The following is a 17,772-nucleotide window of genomic DNA, read 5'->3' on the forward strand; positions in this document are numbered from 1 at the left end:
ATAATTCTGTCTGATTAGACCTCTGCTCAGGTTCAAGTTGTGGAGATATAATGAGAATTACACAGGGGCACCAGTGTGTTAAAATGATGTTAAAGGGACAGTTCACCCCAAAATCAAAAATACATATTTTTCCTCTTACCTGTAGTGCTATTTATCAGTCTAGATTGTTTTGGTGTGAGTTGCCAAGTGTTGGAGATATCAGCTGTAGAGATGTCTGCCTTCTCTCAAATATAATGGAACTAGATGGCACACAGCTTGTGGTGCTCAAAGCACAAAATAAAAACATTTGAAAAACTAAACAGCAATGTCTCTTTCCAGAAATCATGACCCTGTTACTCAAGATAATCCACAGACCTTGTTGTGAGCAGTTTAATGTAGGAACTATTTTCTTTCCACCGAACTACACCCGCCAACTGTATCACTGCGCAGAAGGAAGCATGCATCTACTCATGGACAAGAGACCCATGCTTCTTGAGACAGACTCTTGATATGAGAACTCACAATTAAAACAAAGACAAGTGGTTCTTCAGAAGCTCACTAATCTTGTGGATGGGCATTACCATGGCAACGACACTAACAGCTGGATGAGCCATCTAATCAGAAGAAGATATGGTGGAATACAGCGTCTGCTGCCCAAGGGTAAGTAAACCTTAGTAAGTAACATTACACAGGCAAAAACATGTAATTCCATCAAAAATAACGCAAGGTTTTTTGTGGCAAGTTTGCAAAGTAATATATCTGACTGTGACTATACTTCAGTGTTTCCCACAGTTTCTATGTGTGGTGGTGGCAGAGGGACACGGATGTCATTTAGTCTTCAGTAACCCACTGTAGCAACTAGAATTCAGCCAACGCAAACCCCAGGTCTGATCCCGGACCATAGTGACTCCCCACTGGTGTCCTCCTCTGCTGAGCTGTAACATTAGCTGGCTCAGTGGTGCTAAGTGAGCTAGCAGTAGATGCATGCTTCCTTCTGAACATCTATTGCTCCATTATATTCAACAAGAGAAGGCAGACATCTCTCTGGCTGATATCGCCAACACTCTGCAACTCTCACCAAAACAATCAAGACTGATAAATAGCACTACAGGTAAGAGGAAAAATATGGACTTTTGATTGTGGGGTTTCTTTAAAAGAGGATTTTCTTTTGCACTTTTAGATGCTTTTAGCTAATTTTTGATCCCCATTTCATAGTGCTGTCTTAATGATTAGTGATTTATGATGGCTGCCACATGAGAGAATAACTTGAGGAGTGTGAGAAGTCCTCTCTGTAGAGTTCTTTAAACAGTGAATGGTGAATAAATGAATAATTTTCATGCCATGGCGCTGAAAGGAGGTCTCATCAGGTAAAGTGTGGGTGGACCTTGACAACACATAGGGCCAACAACTGCACATCTGTATTGAAAAACCAAGAGCAAACAATGAATAAAGCAAGGTTGTGGTATTTTGTGAAAGGTTGACAACCTCTGTTTAAGCACAATTTATGATATTCAGCTGCAAAAGATCACATAACAGCACGGTGCATCCCTCAACCTAATATCTGTTATCTGTAGACAACAGCTTCAGAGTTCCCTGTGATGCCCCATCACATCAAAACAAAGTAAATAAAGGGAAATCACGGCTGGCGGGTTATTGAGTAGACATGTTGTTCTGCTGTGTTTACTGCTCAGTCAAACAGGTGACAGAGAAGGATTTCCTCCGTAGTGACAGGCATGTTCTCCGAACTGTTTCTGTTTGTAGATTTCCAAGAAAAGCCACGAGAATGGGCCTTCAAGTGTGCAGCGGGAGAAACCTGTGTGTGTGCGTAGGCTGAGTCACAGCAGGTTGTTTTTATACGTCAGGCTTCAATCTGGATTAACATCCCCTGCTGAATAAGATAGGTCTCTTTGTGGCATAATTAATGTGCAGTCATGAATAATTTGTCATTTTTCTCAAGGTGAGGAATTCACTTTCAGTCAAAGACAGACCTGCAGAGGCAAGACTGAGGGAGGAGAATAAGAGACCTGTTAGTTTAGTTATGAAAGTTAGAAATACTTTGTTGTTTAGTTTTAGGATATTTTTCAAGTATCTTGAAATCAGTTCGAAGGATTTGATTTCTCACACATACCTGAGCTGCACTGCATCTCAAGGAATGGTTTTTTACTGTTTGCCCACTGCATGAAAATACAGAATATTAATAGTGAAACATATTTGAAGTCTGTATCAATTATAAACTCACAAACCCAGTGAGGAAAGCTGGAATTTTCATTCCTCTAATGCAGCTGTTTCTCCCTGTTAACCTCCTTCCTGTTGGTTAATTAACTAAATGACCAACAGCTGACGCCAAGAACGAGGTCAAGTTCTGTTTTCCCCAATTAGTGAACAGGAAAATATGAGGACTGGGACCAGAATACATCAACATGTTTGAGACATTTTGGGCTTGTACTGATAAAAATTTAAAGGTCCAGTGTGTAGGATTTAGGGGGATATAATGGACAGTGCGATTGCATTGGAGCCCCTGGGAAAGAGGGGCCTGTAGAGAGAGGGGACCCATGCGGGTGATTTATATTGCCACCTTTGAAATAAACCTGTGTTCAAAGAGGAATGATTAAAAACGGTGACATTTGCGATATATGTCCTCAAAAAGACAAACCCCTCTGCATCATGGTTTTCATTTTTATTTTTTATTTTTTTGAACAGTCAGTAACTATTGTAAACAAAATGTTATCCTTTTTCTAAATAAGCTATAAAACATATATGAATAAACTATAAAAACTATTCAATTAAATGATTATTGTCTTGTCTATTGTCTTTGTTTGATTGATTTATTTTTTTGTCAGATATGCAGTGATGATTGTGCGGTGTTATGTATGTTGTTGCGGTCCACTGTCAAGTCTCTATTTGTGTTAAAACAACACATGGACGCTAGTGTGCACTGGGGTCCATCGTAACGCCACTGGCTATAAGACCAGTTTATGTCTACACACCTTTTGTTACTTTATCAAATTCGAATACTGCCATTGGTCATTTTTATGTATGTATTGTTTAGTACTGTTGCCTCGATAGAGAGACAAATAAATCAAGTTAAGGAGACATGCAGTTTGGGATTGTGGACCCAGTCGTATTTTCTGGACCGTAGCTCCACAAACTTGGCTTGGTGCTGCTGAGACTTTACATCTCGAGCCCCATTACAGCATGACATTTTTCGAAAAGCAATAGGAACTTAATGGGATCCCATGAAGCAGAAGGCAGTCAATCAAAATCTGATTGCGGCACAGCACCTTCTACAAGGATCCACAAAATACATTCACAAAATAATCACAGAAAAGTGTGACTTATGTGAAAAGTAGCTGTTGAAATCTACTCAGCTCTGCAGCGAGGCCGAGGCTGACTTGAGACAACTGCAGAAAAATGGAGACTGACAAGAAACAATGTGCAAATTGACAAATAATCTGCATTCTGCCTGCTGTGATTTCATCCCAACCACAATGACATAAAGGTGCCACGAGTGGAGTTTGAAACTTTTTGAATATCTCATTGTTTTTTAGTCATTTTGCAAAGACGACTGGGACCCAATTTTGTCCCCCTGTGTCCTGACGATAAATGTAAACCAGCCAGAGTGGGATATTCTATAATAATCAAGTGTGTAAATAGGCTGCAGTGGCAGCAAATCAACCCTACCTGTAAACATGACAGATGGAGTGAGAGGAGGCAGTGACCCCCCCCGCTTGTTTGGAGGGAATCCACACGGATACGACAGAAGACAGACATTTTGACAGACACAGTTCTTATTAAATTAGTGGGCAGGGGAGAGGTTTAGAAACACTGGCTTGTTTTGCTCATCCTGCCAGAATTCCTCCATTTGCTCCTTGTTTTTTCAAGCGTCTTTATTAGCTAAATGTAGCTTAATGTTGATGAATTAACCTATTTCGAAAAAGCTCAGATGGCTTTGAGCTCACATTTTAAAGAGAATTCATGACTGTATTTTCTGACCGTTTCATATGTAGATGGCAGCATTTCATTATTTCATTTTAGATTGCTTTGTCATGGATGGTCTTATCATTCATGAGTCTAAAGCCTTTGACTTCTGTGGGGGAGGACAGTTATCTGGATGCTCAAAATGACTCCGGGTTCATATCGCTTCAGAAAAGGACAATGCTTTCTCTTTGGATGGGCTCTCTTGAAACCTTCAGTGTCTTTGTCTCATATCACTTTCAGAAATTAAAAAAAAAATGACCTCAAGTAGCATCTGGGTGTCCTGATTCAAAAACACAATGCAAAATGAGCCCCGCTACCCACACGCAATCTACATGATTGAAAGAGCAGTCCACTCCTGGAAGCTGATGTCTCTGTGTGATGTCAGAGCTCATGTGCATAGAGGAGATTAATATGGCAATTGCGTTGAAAGACCAGCCTGTTCATGAGAAGTGTGTTTAATCGCGCTGCTATATCTAAATCAGACAGCTGCTGTCTGCACATAAATCTTCCCACTTCGATTGAACAATGCCACTCCTTAATTGGCCGGGCGGTACGAGGAGAATATAATCACCTGCAGGTGCATCATAAAAACCACGCATTGTTTGCATTCCTGAGATGTGACTGAGTGACTTGTTCAGGGATTTACATTTGTAACTTAAAGATATGATAAATATAGGGATAAGGGAAGAACATATATGGGAGCAGATGGTAAAAAGACATGAAAGCCAAACAGAAAAACAAAGACAGAAGACAAAATTAGAGACAGGGAGACAGATGTAATGGCTTATCCAGAATGGAGTTTCGCCATTGTTATTCATAGAATTGCATGCTTGGATTAGGAGAGGTTTCTCACTCACATAACATTCTCATGGCCTGAAATTGCCACTTAATTCAATGACAGTGCAATGAGATCTGGCATGATTAGAAGAAAAAGGCAGCCTTGGCAAAGCCTGGCAAGGAGCTGGGTGGTATAAAGACATCTGTAGTTATTTTACAAAGACAGGAGGGAACATAACACACCTAATAACATTTTTCTTAAATTGCAATACTGCATTTTACTCTACCCAATCCACCATCTGTGGAAGTCGACTCCATTTTACTTTTTTTGCATGCACTGTATAATTTCTTCATTATTTGTTTATCTTTCTGTTTATTTTTTTTTTTAATTGTATTTTGGAAGTATTTGAGAACTAAAAGTGGAAACGGGGATGAAAACTGAAACTGATGCAACAAACCTGGGCCACATTCAAACCCATGTTACGGTTTCATGGTTTGTACTTTGGCCCAGTGAACCACTAGCACACCATCATCTCTCTCTTCACACACTACCCCTTGATATAAGAACACTGTTATTATCACCTGCTGGACCAAACAGACTTATCAGAATCCTCTGATGGTGAAATCTTAAAGGTCCCATGTTGTAAAAAGTCAGATTTACATGTCCAAAACAGGCAAAGTTATAAAAAAAAAAATCCAGGGAATCAAACACAAAGATTGCTAAAAAGCTATGACACAAAGGAACAAAGGCAATCAGGCAAAGGAACAAAGGCAATCAGGCTGATGACAGGCAGGAAAACACAGGGAACTGCAATGACACAAGAGGTAAGTACAGGGAAGCATCATAACAAAATCCAGGTTACAGGTATAGGTGTTACCTGAATACTGGAAGAGTATCATAAGGCTCAATCCACAGGGAAATGCACACAGTATTCAGAAACTGTGCGTTTAAATGATCCATCAGGACTTCCTTAAAGTTGTGATGTCACAACACACTATAGACTGGATCATCATGATGTCGCACTAACAACAACAATCACTTCTGGGTAGATAACAGGCTCTTTCAGCTGTAACTGTAACATTTAAAGATGTTACAGTTAGAAGACGCCTTACTTTATGTACTTTGTTGCTATGCTAGCATCTTTGATAATGCAAATCTACCAGCATAGAAGTTAAACAATGTAGAGCTGTGGACAGGGGCTGCAGCAGAACATGAGCTATTTAGCCACCAAAAAAGACCCAGTGTGTTGTGTACAGCAACTCCTTTGTTACAGAAGTAAAATTACTGTTTTTGTCAATGGAGTCTGGTTGCTTTGAGATAACAGCTTCAGTTTCCCTTTGGCAAAGGGTGTCTGACAGCAAGGTAAAGCAGTGAAAATATCCTAAATACAGTGTACACTTTCACTGATATTGATCTTTTTTAGTGGGCTTTTTTTTTTAGCTGGCTAAAAACTAACCAGCTGAGGCAGTGTTTGATCAGTGCTGTTTCATTTCATGTACGTGACGTAGGAATTTTCTACCTGGAAGTTATTGTACACGAACACTGTGGTTCGGTCTCTAAAGATAGAAAGTACCGTTACAGTCACCTCCCTGGCTGCAGTGACAGTGCAGAGATGCCAAGAGGGCAGATGTGGAAGACCCGGAAACACTGACCAATCAGAGCAGACTGGGCTTTTTCAGGAGGTGTGCTTAAAGAGACAGGCGTTAAAATGGAGCGTTTCAGACAGAAGGTGAATACCAGTATATTCAGGCAGACAGTATGAGGACATAATGTGTTTTTTGAACATCAAAGCATGTTAACATGTTCTAGTAGAAACCCAAAAACAAGCACGGACCTGAAAGTTAGCATAATATGGGACCTTTAATGCATCTTTAATGATTACACAATCCTACTAGCTCCTGAAATATCACTGTTACTGCAAACTCGTATCCTGCAGCAACAAGCACAGTCCAGAGAGACTGAGTGTATTTTAATGTGCACATTACCAGATAGGCATTGAAATAGTGCTACATTAGAATCTCTCACTGGAGTTGCAATGGTGAATGCAAAGTATATGTATGCTGTGTCATAAAAAAAAGTTACATTAATCAGACTTTTATTTCATATTCATTGTAGGGAAGGAAGTTTGAGCTTATTATCTCAGCTATTTTGCACATCCATCTCCCCACACTCTAAACCTGCCTCTCAGAAATGAATCTCAGTATCAATCAGACATGATTTTGCTCCGTTTGATAGGACAGATCAGTGTGTGACTCAATCCGGGGAGTTATAAGGCTGAGTCTGTAAAGCTCAAACACAACCAGATAATCTTCGCTGACCGCGAGTTCTGGCAAAGCATCTGATCCCCCCCCGTGGGTACCGATGGCCAGTGTCCTATCAGGAACAGTCCTCGTCCAGAGGCATTTTCCAAAGATAACAGACCCGCAGGAGAGCAGGGACATTAAGCAGATGAAAGGTCTGGGAGGAGCTGAATAAACATTGAACTCAATAATATTGAATCTGTTGAGCAAACTCTGCATCTCACTGAAAGCTCATTACGCATACAGAAAAACCTGAAGCTATACTGTACATAAATCAAGTTAATCATTTGATACCTTAACAAGAGCTGCATAGATATGAGATTAATTTCTGATTACTGTTTAATATACATGTGTTTCTGACATCTTGTCAACACTGCTTCTCTGTGCAAGACATTGCCCACTGACGTCAACACACACATGTGCTTCTGCATAACTGCTTTGATCTTTTCTGCCAAGAGCATAAGATTAAACGAACAAAAGTGCAAAAAAGTCCTGCAGCATTGGGACTTGGCTGAAAAGCATGGGACAGACTAAAAAAAATATAGTTTATTTAGTAGTTGCACAGCAGGAGAATGCACGTCTACTTGCGATGAGACACAAAATGTACAAGAGCAGAATTTCAATCCAAAGTGGGACTGACTGCAGCAAAAAATATTTATAAGCAAAAAAAAACAAACCAGCAAATAAACCCTTGGCTTGGAGATGAACACAGAAAACCATTCATGCATAAATACATAAATGCATAAATTGTCTTGCAATGAATTAAATACAAACTTTCTAAAGTAATCTTCATATGTTCAACTCAGCTCACTCACAGCTGATACATTTCACTCCTGCTCCTAATGTAGAGTAACAACGTTACACCACTGCATCTGCTGCTTAGCATGTGCTTCTACTGCCGCTGTCGGGATTTCCTGTCCTGCCACTGTGGTAATTGAAACTGTGCAGGTGTGAGGCCCGGTGCACAGGGACTTCATTAGTAAAGAGAGAGATTTTACCTGACCCATTTTTGAGTGCTACAGAGAGCATTTTTGACATCCCAAGTCTTGTTTTGACATAAAGAGGAGGGGTGATTAATTTATTGCTATGGCATGTGAATCCTCAGAGAGCATTTCTGGGTCTTCTCCAGACCTTGAATCTAAAAGGTCTTAAAGGCCAAGGTCATTACATTTGGTCATCAATCATCAATTTCTCTTCTAAACATCACATTCACGCCATAGATTTTTGCCCAAGGCATGAAAATCTCCCATGATGCAAATGTGATTAATTCATGAAACTGTTTTTTTTTGTTTGTTTGTTTACTCTACAAAACATCATTCGAGGATAGAGTTGGAAAACTCAGAGCCAACTGTTCCAGTCAAGCTGAGACGGACAGATGTAGATCTTTTAAAGATCTCCCTGCTGATAGATTTATGCAGACGAGCGCATGGAATTGTCTAGTTTGGAAATCACTTTGCTTTGAGATGACTGTCCGCTCAGTGGAAGGAAGCTGGCGGGCATGAGCGGAATACCAAGTGTTGCACAGATGGCAATCATCGTTACTACTGCTGGATTCACAATGCACCATATGAGATCAATAACGGGGTATTCATTAGGAATAACCTGTCAGACGTGTCAAAACTGGATAAGGATTTCAGTAAGTTACCTGCATAGACGAACAAACCAACCGACAATGACCTTGTGTTTATTAATGTTTATGAGCAGGCACAGTAAACATGTTTAATAGCTCTTCTGTTTGCATTAAAGCAGCTACAAGGAGTTTTTAACTGGTTATTAAACAGTCACAATATAATACTGATGCTTCTATATGATCTACATAAGCAAACAAGACCATCAGCTGGAAGATTAGCTATTTCTTCATAATTATTCTCAATGCCTGTTTAAGGAGCAGGTTAACTGCAAAATCAGATGAAATGATTTATGGCACGCAGACCTGAGCCTGTGTTTACATTCTGACAAAGTTACATAGTGAATACATCAGTAGTGTTTTTAAAAGTGAGTGATTTATACATATATATCGAAATATAATATAAATAAATATTTGAATCTGTTTCAGTATTCATTTTCTGCAGTGTTGATACATGAGTACCAGCTGTGTTTTCTTGCTATCTTTCATTGTCAATGTTTATTACAGTCATTCTTCTGTTCTCTGCTACTAACCTAGAAAAGAAAAGTCATCATCGTCGTATTATAGCATTTTTTTATTTGGCGGGTGTGTCTCAAAGGTAAACCGAGTCATTCGCCAATCGGGTGATCGGCGATGCAATCCCTAGCTCCTCCAGTCCGCATGTCGAAACATCCTCCGGCAAGATTCTGAACCCCAAATTGCTCCCAGTCTGTTCCATTGGTGTGTGGGTGCGTGTGAATGTTTACTGAGTGGCAGGTGGCACCATGTATGGTAGCCTCGGCAACCAGTGTATGGATGTGTGTGTGTGTGTGTGTGTGTGTGTGAATGGGTGAATGTGACTCATAGTGTAAAAGCTCGTTGAGTGGTTGGAAGACTAGAAAGGTGCTGTGCAAGTGCAGGTCCATTTCACCATTCTTTGAATAAAAAATTTAAACATTTTGCTCTCAATGTCAGTTTTCCCAGTGGTATTGAAAATACGTGATTCAGAAATTCCAATTCTACAACAACACTATAAAGTGGTGCAGCAGTGAGTCTGAAAACATGTAAATGAGTTAGCATTTCTCCACATCTGCTTCTCTCGTCTCAAAGCCAGTACATTTTTTGAATGGGTTTTTGTTGTCTGTGATTCACAAATGCTTAAGAGATATCCATGTTTAGTTCTACAACATAAAATACATCAGTAAGTACCCCCCTCCTGACTTTTGAAGTTTTTACGTGTTTTAATAAAGGCAGTTGCTAACAAGTGGCTAAATGAGACTAAAGAACATCATAACGCCAACCACACCTTTACAGCCTCGTTGTGGTGGCGGCGTTAAGTCATACGACTGTGGTGTAGTTTCTTTATTGCGTAAAATTAGCCTTTTACTTCTGGCAATGATACGATACGATACGATACGATACGATACGATACGATGCAATACGGTGCGATACAATACTATACGAAATGACACGATACGATACGATACGATACGATATGATACGACACGATATACTTCATTGTCCCCGTAAGGAAATTTGTCTTGGACTCAGGAGCTGCACAAGTATTGCTGCCTTACAATAACAGTCCAGAAGAAATGAAAAGCATACACCATAAAAACATAAAAACACACACTACACAGAGCAGTATTGCACATCAGCCACTCTTGTATTGCACATAACACCAGCACACAACAGAGCACCATAAGCAAAACACAACAAAACCCCTAGGCATCAAGGGGGTTAAAATCTTAATTAAGGTTGGCACAGATGAAATTTTAAAACACACTTTAAATTTGGGCATTCCTGTATCGTCTGGAAAAATCCCATCGGATTTTTGACAAGGGAACCAGGGGCGCCGCTAACTTCCATGTCGGCCTGCAAAGAAATGTCATCCCTGCAACTCTCTATATGTAAAAACAGAATCTGTGGAGGGGGAAGGTTGAAAACAAAAGATGAACTTTCACGAGATCTTAAAAAAGTACAGTTTTTTCCTAAACAAAATCAACACAAATGAAAATTCCCTGTGGTTGCAATCATGAGCCAGATCTCAAAGAACAGAAAATTGTTCACTTGATAATGATTTTGTCTTTCTTATGTCACACAACATAATCAAATTATCTCCAAAATGAAACTGTTGTTTGTCTGCACTAATCAAGGGAAGTTGTTGCTGCAAAATTTCGCAACTTGTTGTTTAACTACAACTGAGACACTCATTATTGAGACAAAACACACTGAGACAGAAGTGAAGCATCAGATGAGTAGATTTTATACCTTGTCCTAAAGAATCTTTGGTTTATATGAGGGAGCTTGACAATTCATGACAATATGGAGCATTTTATGGGGAAAAACAGAGCCGTGTATGTGACAGAAACTTTCAGGTGTACAGTATGCAAGATTACCAAGAGTATGACTCATTGAAGAATTCCCCCTAAAACTCCCTGTCTTATTAGGGGGAAATGCTGCACAGAGATGCTGTGTGAAAATGAGTCATTTCCAGACATTAGCTGTCAGCTGTGACCAAAGACTTACATTCCGAGTGTATGCCTTGTTTTGGTAAGCAATGATTATGATGCTGCTTCCTCTCCGATAAAATTGTCCTGGAGTTGTGTCCGATCCTTAATGAGTCTGGAGTCGACAACTGGCACAGACGTAGCGGGTCATGAAAAGCTTATTTCACTCTGTGTCAACTAGGGAGGCAGATTTTGATTCATCCCAAATCTGCATACCCAATTTACATTTCAAAAGGCAGCAATCCTTTTAATTTCCATGAAATTGGGTGTCTATTAGAGGGTGACTTGGATACATGGAATACACGAGTCAGTCCAATAGGATTCTGACTCAGAGGACATCACACGTGGGAAATAACCATGCAGATTATCAATGTGTCAACCTCCTCTCTTTTTTTTCTACCATTCACCAACATCACCTTTATAATCCTCATAATCAATAGCTTTTTGTATCACATCATAGCCAGGGGTTTCTGTGGTGGGGCTGATAGAAAACTTTCATGTTTTATTAGGTCAGGCTTTGTAAAAAATAATCATCTTTTCCTTATCAATCGTTCTCCAATTTGCACATGTTCGTATATCTAATGGTTTTGCAAATGCCCTCAGTGGCTTGCGTACCGATTTAGTGGTAGCTGAAATGTTTAATACAGCAATATGATATTGCCTTTTTACGTCTGTTGCCCTGGGATCAGACTCCAAATTATGTAACTTCTTATTCTGCTCAGATGGATCATCCTCTGATGTTTGCTGGGCAAGCCAGAAGTATTTCGTGACCTAATTCTCCAAATACACAATCGAGTGCTTACATGACGGATCTGGGAATGTAGGTCAACATACCAATTTATGGGTCAGTCCTGTTCAAGTGCTGCTGTCCTGCCTATGTATATTCTTTTCAGAATAACATTAACAAAGTTCCCTGCTACTCCACCAAAGACTGAAACTTATGGCTTTAATTTTGAACAATAGAAACTGATGATACTCGTCTGCATGAAAACTGCCTGTCTGTGATCCAGACGCTGATATGAACGCATTTGTTCCCATATGAGAAGACACTCTCAGAGACACCATCCCTCACATGAAATGACCTCTCACATGAATTCCCCTTTCTTCCCCTGAGACACTGTCACCACAAAACTGCTCAGAGAGGTCACAAATTTAGTTCTCCCCAGTGTCTCATATCTAATAAATAGTTCCCTCACCTCTGGCTCTGTTCCATTTGATTTTAAGCACGCTCTCGTCTCGCCCTAAAGACAGTCTGCGTGTCCTTCTTTTAACTCAAACAAATTATTTCAGTGTGGCACAAGTTTCAGTGTGACATTTTGCCATGCCACAGAGCTGAAATATTCCCCTTTAAAGGTCCTTGTGATCTATGTTTAGCATCTGTTCCTTGACAATGTTGATTATTAGGCTTCCTTTGTGCTGCATCTGATACAGTAAATCAACAGCCTTCCCAGGAATAGTTTTACATTTTGGGAACTATGAATATTTGCTTTTTTGCTAAAAGTTACATGATGTCTGTGAGCTAAATATGACAGTCCAAAGACATGCAGGTTAATTGGTGACTCTAAGTGTGAATGTGAGCATGAATGGTTGTCTGTCTGTATGTGTCAGCCCTGCGAGAGTCTGCCAACCTGTCATGGGTGTACCCTGCCTCTCGCCCAATGTCAGCTGGGATAGGCTCCAGCCCTCCTGCGACCCCTAACAGGATAAGCGGTTACAGAATATGAATGAAGGAATGAATGAATGTCCCACATGGGACTCAAACTTCAGTGTCCTGACTGGTGCCATCATTCATGTCATTTATGCACCACAACTTTGTATCTACATGGACTTTGTAGCTTTGAATAAAACATCACCGAACTTTCTGGCAAAAAGCCCTACAAGCTAGGGAAGCACGATATTGGATTTTTTGCCGATAACAACTCATTTGACCTATAAGCGATACCTATATTGATATATCCACTTTTTTCCCACCTAATTTTAGTCATCATCAAGTCTCTTCTGCAGTGGAATTAACATCATATTATGCATGCATACTCTTATCTTGACGGCCCACCAGCAGATGGAGACATGAAATACAATACTTTTCAAGGTATGTAATATTCATTCATTGTGCAAATTAAGAAAAAGCATGTTGGCTGATTCTGATATTTCATTTTAAAGCCAATATGGGCCGATGCCAGTGACGTACTGATATTATGATGCATCCCTGCCTGAGGTTACTTCCCCCATGTGCAATCAGAGACTGCTCAGATAAAGACTTTTGGCTCTTACAAAGACCAAAGGTTTAAAACAATGATGCAGGAATATATATTACAAGTACATAAACATCTATTTTTATATTTACAAAATGGGCTTGATTAATTCTAGTCTTTGGACACAAAGTGGATGTCACAGTGTTGCTGTCTGATCACAACCGTTTCACAACCAATAAAATGTCATTGTATTAAATAAAACAAAGATACATGCATTCACTTTAGTAGCAATAATATGATCAATATTCCTTGTAAGAGACGGTCTGAGTGGACCATTATTGGACATGGAGACATTGTCACTATCTGGCTGTCTGCCTCCTGACCACGTTGCAATTTTTGGCGTCCAACCGGGACCATTTTCAGTCAGGGACACGATGTCATTGTCTGACCAGTGTTTGCTGGGTTAGATGATAGCTGGCAGCTATCGCTAACTTAGGTAACGACAGTCTCATTGAATTTACAACGTGAATGGAATAGTTATATGCATGCCTGCCATAGTTTACAGGACTGTTGTGAGTCCATGTGTCTCCCCGTCTCAGGTGGCTAGCTGGTCTGGTTGTCTCGTAGTAAATTTAACAGTTGCAGCAGAGACTGAAAAAATACGCTGCACACTGACAGATGCTAGTGCGAGCTGGATATACAGGCTGATGCCAAGAAACACAAACAAGTAAAAGAGCAGATGGCCAAGCGCGTGGCGTTTCCTGCCCTGTCCATGCTGAAACTGAATATTAAACTGCTTGTCTGTGCTCTAAATTTTAGTTGAAGGATCTGCTGCTGACATAGCCGTGTGGAATAACTTCATCTTAGTGTGTCTCAAGTTGTGTTTTATGATGTGTGCGTTCCAACTATGTTCTGGTCTTGCTATGTTTTGCAGGGGACTGAAATATGAAGTAAAAGAAAGTAACACAATCTGCCTTCTAGCATGTATGGACCTTTGTTTAATACATACAAAACACAAAATGGATAGAGAGATAAGAAGACAATGTTGCTACACCTGATTTGGATGTTATCAGTCTATTGAAAGGCCATTAAATGGTTTTTAGCCTAATAGATACAGAAGCAGGCCTGTCACACCTACTGTAAGATTAAAAGGTCATTATCAGACCGTTAAATGGCTGTTTGTATTTCTAATGTTTTAGACAGCTGCAGTTTCATTAGGTTTAACCTTCACTTTTGTTAGGTTTAAGTGAAAACTACATGCATTAGATTTAGAAAAAGACTTGTTATGTCAGTTAAAGTCATGGGGCCCTCTTGGATATGCTTTATCACATTTTGTATTTTCTCTCTTTTCATATTCTGCTATCATACATTGGTGTTTGTGGATGTTGTGATTAGTACAATACTCACTGGAAAGGTCATTGTGATTTGGTAGTCAGGCCTCTGCTCCTCAGAGTTGATCTCATCTAATTAGTGGCACCAGCTGACTGATTCATCACACCTGTGTGTGTAATCAGTCTGTGTCTATATCTGTTCTGTGAAGCACTCATGTCAGAGGCACTGATGATAGTAAAGGACTGAAATGTTTGCTGCTGTTTTTATTCACTTTTTATTATGTTTTGCACTGTGAGCACTCTTCTTTTTGTGCACAGATACTCTAAATAAATTGACTTTTTCGGCATTGATCTCAGCCTGGCAACCTTTTTTGTGGCTGTCCAGCCCAGTTGTATTGGTGTGCAGGTATCTCCTCTGCCATCCTCCGTCAGTTTAAACAAGCATCTCTGCTTAAAATAAGTTGGTTTCACATGAGACACAAACATCGCCCTTTTGAGTGAAAGTCTTAATAGTCTTTTAGCCTTTATACTATGCAACCTGGCTTCCTCCTTTGCTCCCGTCATAATTATTAAGGCCACAAGAGGTTACTGCCTATAGTGGAAGTGAATGGCAATTTCATGACCAGATAATGACCTTATGAACTTAATAGTAGGTGTGACAGGCCCCTCCTGACATATCTATGATGCTTCTAATCACTGATAATGGTCATTTAATGGCCTGAGCTGTTTCTGTCTGCTGTCTTTATGCTAAGATAGCCATCTGCTGGCTGTGGTTACATGTTTAGTGAACAGACTTCCGAGTAGTATCGATCTTCCCATCTAACTCCCGACAAGAAAGCAAATAAGTGTATTTCCAAAATGTCAAACTATTCCCTTAAGAGTGTGGCTGGCATTTTGGTCTCTACTCTTCACTGGTTCTCAGTGAGCTTGGTCGAGTCAGAGGCTAAAGCTGAAGATAAGGAGAGGGGTCACAGTTTGTCGGTGAATAGAAACCTGAAGATGTCGAGGGCCAGATAGAAAGGAGGCAGAAATCGCTGATGAAGAAAGAGATGACAGCAGATTAGCAGGATGGAAAGATGAATTGGTCTTGCTTGAAGGGCATGAGAGTACAGAAGATGGTGGAAAGAGATTGAAGACAGCTATGGTACAGTAGAAGAAGAACACACTCTGCTAAAACAGAAAGAAGAGGTTAATCAAAATGGTAACGCACAATAACGCCTTTGTGGAGAACCCAGTGTTTGAATCTAAACAATGTCTCATTTTCCAATTAAATCTCTTTGACAAAGACAGGGGGTGTTGAAACAGAGAGGCAGCTTTAGAAGAGTGGGATAAAAGAAACACGAAGTATGCAATTACACGGCTAGTTAAAGAAAATTAATGGAAACAGTTAATTTGAAAGGTCATCTGTAACTCCAAAGCCATGACAAAACTTTTTTCTCCCTCTCTTGCTCTTAGATGTTCTCAGCCTCAAACATATTTTGGAGAGAAACCATTAAAAGCATGCCTGAGGAGCGGACAGAGGAGGCACAGGTGTTTCTGCAAACATCTGTCAGAGATTTCTGGAAAAATAAGAGAAGAGGGTTCAGAGATGCGGTTAAATTCAACCACCACCATCAAGTAGATGCTTTTACTATCATCCTTTTCATATAGAGACTTCTTTATATCAGTTTTCACAGCCTGCTTTCCTTGATACTATCTTTTACAGCAGATGGGTAAAAACTGTTAAGTCAGAGTGTCCTTCAAAGCGAGTTTTCACTCTTTTGTCTTTGATGAGATCTACATCAAGAGGACGTGATTACGGACTATGATAAGAGGCAAAATTAAAATATGGGGACTGTCCTTGTCTGACCAAACAGCCAAGCAAACTGTGGTACTAATAGCCGGAGGGATAATTGCAATGTGAAAGGCAATTTTAATGTTTTATGACTCAGTTCTGAGAAGACGATCATTTCCAGATGATCATTTAAAGGCAGTAACTCAAAGATGACCATTTAAGAGACATTTAATTGAACATATCCTACAGCTGTCTTTGGTTCTTTTAGTTGTTGTCAAGGGTATTTAAATAGGCTGAGTCAGAAAAGTTTCAACTTTCAAATTCAAATATGAGCTCTGTACCAACTCCACACATGCTATTAATATCTCAATCAGGACAGACTCGTTCTCATATGTGCACACAAGTATGAGAAATGTGAAAAGTCTAGCGATTAGACCCCATCGTGATGTCATCTATTTCAGGAGGGTGGTAAAGACGTAGTAGAATAGGGAAGCCCCCCTATGGAGTCTAGACGCTGATAGTGGTAATGGTGGTGATGAGATTAGGAGGGAGCTGAGGATTTGCATGTGAAGAGGAATGGGCTTTTGATGAGCTTGTCCTATGCCCTGGATAAGGTGACTTGAGGTGAATGGGGTGAAGGGAGGGTGCAACAATTCCACGTAAAATGACAGCTGACAGGAGCAGAGAAGAGAACAGATTTAAAGTTCAGCAGCAGCAGCATGAATAGCTGAAGGAGACTGTGCTCCATTGAGCTACATTTTCCAATGGCCAAAATGGCATCCCAAAAGTTGAGTACTTTACAGAGGACTTAATGGACAAGGATGCATTTTACTGTGTTTTGGCCAACTGTCATATTCAGCCGTATTTGTTCCAATCAGAGTACATGGATTTGGCCGGTGTTCGGTTTCATGAGTGACTGTGTTAACTGGTGGCTCTCAGCTGAATGCACTGTGGTTGCTTGTAGTGACAGCGGCTGTTTAAAACACATACAGAAAATGTAGGTGTCCATGGAAAAGCCTTCAGTTGTACTTCAATCATTTTTAAATACATAGTCATCTGTACCCATTAATGGAAGTCCCTACAACCATGGATGCATTGGCTAAAGTCAAACTTCAACTGGTCCAGAATTCAGTCACTAGCATCATCACCAGAGCCCCCTCCATCAGTCACATCGCTCCTGTCCTTCACTGGCTCCCTGTTAAATGCCACGTTGACTTTAAGATCTTACTCCTCACCTTCAAGGCCATCCACAACCTAGCTCCTCTTTCTCACTCTCAACTTTTGCACATCCACAACCCCACCCGCACTCTCAGGTCTTTTCACT

This window comes from Epinephelus moara, chromosome 9, assembly GCF_006386435.1.
Source record: "Epinephelus moara isolate mb chromosome 9, YSFRI_EMoa_1.0, whole genome shotgun sequence".
NCBI classification, from domain to species: Eukaryota; Metazoa; Chordata; class Actinopteri; order Perciformes; family Serranidae; genus Epinephelus; species Epinephelus moara.